This window comes from Ricinus communis, chromosome 7 (assembly GCF_019578655.1).
Source record: "Ricinus communis isolate WT05 ecotype wild-type chromosome 7, ASM1957865v1, whole genome shotgun sequence".
Classification (NCBI taxonomy): Eukaryota; Viridiplantae; Streptophyta; class Magnoliopsida; order Malpighiales; family Euphorbiaceae; genus Ricinus; species Ricinus communis.
In genome coordinates, this window is record NC_063262.1 from 9,625,891 (window position 1) to 9,630,536 (window position 4,646).

Genomic DNA, 4,646 nt, shown 5'->3' on the forward strand with positions numbered 1-4,646 from the left:
AATCACACAATTTTTCTCAACAAACTCTAAAATCTACTGGCTAGAAAATTACCTAAACGCTTGATCACTCGGTCGACTCGTCTCCAGCAGTTAGAGTCCGATTGATGATCCGAATGAGCCTACAAACTCGAGACAACGCACTGATGACGATCCCAGCTTCCGATCTTCCGATCCGACCCCCGATCATCCATAGAGATTTACAGACGATCTCTGCCGTCGATTTTCAAACGGAGTCCGATCGCTGCAAAACTGGTGTCATTAGAAAGCTTGAGCTGAGGAGAGTTCGGATATATCCTCCGATCAGCCAAAGCTCGCTGAAGCTCACCGGAAAAGCCTAAAAACTCAGCTACCATCACTTCGCCGGAACTCCTTTCTCCGGCCACCAACACCGTCACTGCTACTCCCAAAAGGAAGCGCTCAACTCACCGACATTGGCCGGAACACGCCGGAATGGCGGAAGCCAGCTGGCCCTCCTCTCCTTCCTCTCTCTTCCTCGATGCTCTTCTCCTTTTCTTCTTTTTCTTTCTTTTCTATATCGACTTTTGGTCCCTGAACTTTTCTTCTTTACCATTTAATCCTTCAACTTTTTAATTACTAACAATTTCGCCTTGCAAAAATTTTCGATTAACCCTTAAACTTTTTTTTAGCTTTTCAATTAAGCCTCTAACTATTTAATTTGGGTCAAATTAGAATTATTAAAAATAGATAATTACTTATTTACCCTTACTTTTAAATGTAAAATTATCAAAATACCCTTACCGATATATTTAATTATAAAAATATCAACCATACAAGTTTTCATTAAAACCCCATACTGATAAAATTATACTTTTAACCCTTATTTCAAAATTAATTATCAATTTAATCCTATCCCTTAATTAACTTAATTTATCAATTTGCTAACTATTTTCTAATTAAAATTAGCACCATTTGCTAATTAAAATTTTCCATTTCCCCAAAAATTCCTTTATGAAAATATTCTTTACTAACTCTTCCATTATTTTTAAATATAATATTTAATTCATATTTTCATATTGGAAAAAATTAAGTGACAAAAAAATATAATTTATTTTTCAAAGAATTTACTTAATTAATTTTTTAAAAATGAGACTAATTAGATATAGAAAACACTCCCTTATTTTGTCTAACATTAAAATTCTATTTAAATCATTCCAATTAAATCAAATAAAAAAAAATTAATTTAAATAAAAACTCGTTATTAATTATTACTAATATTATTATTATTAAAAAAAATATTCCGAGTATTATAGGTTCGCCGGTCTCTCTCTTGTTGTGTTGTCGACGCGGCTACTCCTTCCATTGGTCGTGCTTCTTTATCTTCCTCCTTAGGTATGCTTTTATTTTTTATATTTAGTTCTGGGCTTTTTTTTTAATTGACCATAGCAACACTGTAATTTTATTGTCTAACAAATGCTTTTATGATAAGGTTAATGAAGTAGTATTTAAATTTATTTTCTAACTAATTTCAAGGTTAGTGATTTTAAAGGCAATATAAAATGGGTTGGCCAGAAAACTTTTTTTGTTGATAATTTACTATTCAGATTAAAGCCATTATTGAAGATTAGCCGAGGAGCACTTGTAATTATGAAAGGAGAAAAATTTACTGCTAATTTTATATGTTTTTGGGAGAGACCGTGCATGAAGCAGAAGCATCTATTGCTTCAAGTAGTTCGAGCGAGAGATCTGCAATGGTGTGGCATCAAAAGCTTGGACATATGTTTGAACAAGGTATGAAGGTTCTTGCTGAAAAAAATCTACTTCCTTGTCTCACAAAGGAGTCATTACCCTTTTGTGAGCATTGCATAACAAGCAAGCAGCATCGACTACAGTTCAATACATCCAATTCAGAAGCAAGAATGTTCTAGAATTAGTTCACTCTGATGTATGGCAAGCACCGGTTTTATCACTAGGAGGAGCTAAGTACTTTATGTCCTTTATCAATGATTACTAAAGGAGATGTTGGGTGTATCCTATCAAGAGCAAGGGAGATGTGTTTGCAGTTTTCAAAACTTACAAAGCGCGGGTTGAACTTGATTCAGGCAATAAGATCAAGTGTTTGAGGACAGATAATGGAGGAGAGTACACAGGTAATGAATTTGATAGCTTTTATAAGCAAGAAGGCATCAAGAGGCAGTTCACTACGGCATACACTCCTCAATAAAATGGAGTAGCAGAGCGGATGAACAGAACTCTGTTAGAAAGAACTAAAGCAATGTTGGGAGCTGCAGACCTGAATAAGGCATTCTGGGCTGAGGCAGTTAACACGGCCTGTTATATGATTAACCAATCTCCATCTACAACAATTGATCAAAAGATACTGATGGAGATATGGATTGGGAAGCCAGTTGATTATTCAAACCTCCATATATTTGGAAGTCCTGTGTATGTGATGTATAATACCCAAGAAACTATAAAGTTGGATCTAAAATCCAGGAAGTGTTTGTTCTTAGGATATACTAATGGTGTGAAGGGGTATCACCTGTGGGATCCCACTGCCCGCAAGTTTATAATCAGCAGGGATGTAATCTTCTTAGAAGATAAATTGAAGGGAGAAGATGATAGCACTTCAAAAGAAAATTCATAGACTACAATTGTACAGGTGAAAAGAAAGTCTACAGAAGAAGATTCTTCTAAAGCAGCACCGGAGCACGAAGAAGAAGAACTAGTCGAGTTTGAAGAGCCAGCAATACAAGAAGAGATGGACAAGACTTGGGAACTTATGCCACTACCACAAGAAAGAAAGGCCATTGGTAACAAATGGGTTTTTGAGATCAAAAGAAATAGCAATGATCAAGTGGAGCGGTTTCATGTAAGATTGGTGGTGAAAGGATATGCTCAGAAGGAGGGGATTGACTTCAACGAAATATTTTTCCCTATGGTTCGATTAACAACTGTTCAAGTAGTCTTAGCAATGTGTGCTACATTTGACTTACATCTAGAGCAGCTAGATGTGAAAATAGCTTTTCTTCATGGAGATCTTGAGGAATAAATTTATATGCTCCAGCCATAAGGTTTTGAAGATTTATACACAACCAGACATTGCACTTGCAGTGGGAGTAGTAAGTCAGTACATGGCGAATCCTAGCAGAGAGCATTGGAATGCTGTAAAAAGGATCCTAAAATATGTTAGGGGAACCTCAGATGTTGCATTATGTTATAGAGGATCATACTTTATTATCAAAGGATATGTTGACTCAGATTATGCAGGTGATCTTGATAAAAGTAAATCTACTACAGGGTAAGTGTTCACACTTACTGGCGGAGCTGTGTGCTGGGTACCAAAACTGCAGTGAGTTGTGGCGACATCAACAACAAAAGTAGAATATGTACCAGCTACACAAGCTAGTAAGGAAATAGTATGGTTGAAAATGATAATAGAGGAACTCGGGCATGAACAAGAGCATATTCCTTTGTGACAGTCAGAGTGCCTTGCATCTCACAAGGAACCTAGTTTTTCATTTAAAATCAAAGCACATACGAGTCTAGTATCACTTCGTTCGTGAAAAAAGTAGAAGAGGGCACTGTGGATATGTAGAAAATTCATACTAAAGACAACCTAGCATATTTTATTGACAAACGCAGTTAACAGTGATAAATTTATTTGGTGTCAATCCTCTAGTGGCCTGACAAAAGCATAAGTAGCATGGAAAGACAAGGAAGAAAGAACGGTGTGAAGATCTGATTGATCCTCAATCAAATCTTCAAGTGGGAGATTATTGATATTTAGAGAGTTTGTATTTCTCCCACATTGCTAGGTTATTAAATTTGAGGAGTATCTCTCCCACATTGCTAAGTTAACAATCTTGAGGTACCTTCCAAGTCTATATAATAGAAACCTCACTTTGTTATTCATTCATTCCAAAAAAATAAGAGAAAAATATTAGAGAGTTAAGCAATTATTTTTCTCCTATTATAAAGAGATAATTTTAATGTTTTCTCCTTTATAAATAGAGAGATTTTAACTCCTATTATTTTCTTATAGTGAAATTCTTCTTTCCTTGCCCGTGGTTTTTACTCTAATTTGCTTAGGGATTTTCCACGTAAATCTGTGTGTTCTATTGTGTATTTTACTTTTCTTTATCTTTATTTTCTCAAATTATTAGCTGTGATTTTGCTCTACCAGGTTCATTTTCTTCTACAATTAATCCATCAAAATCAAATGCAACAAGAGTTAACACCCTAATATGGTTTCACTCAATACTCTCAAAGTGTTTAGAGTGCATTTGCTCTCAGAAGCAAAATATAGCATATTGTTACCATAAGCTTGCTAATGAATCAAGTCTCCACCACTACACAAGTATTATATGCAAAAATCAAAGGGACTTCACAAGGGTTATAATGGGGCTTAGGAAAAGGTATGATAAAAGAAAAAATTAAATTGTTTTACAATCAAGATAAAAAGTTAGTTACCTGCATGATAACTATGCCACAAAACCACAAAACACACTATAAAACCTTTGAAATTTATCCTCACATCTTATATTAGCACTAAAAATGTTGGAGAAATAACATGTAACAATTTAATTCAACACATTTGATGAACACTTCTCCAATTATCCTCTTTCATGAAAGGAATAAATATCAACCTTTTCTTCTTCTTTTTTCAACATTTTCTTATTTTTTTA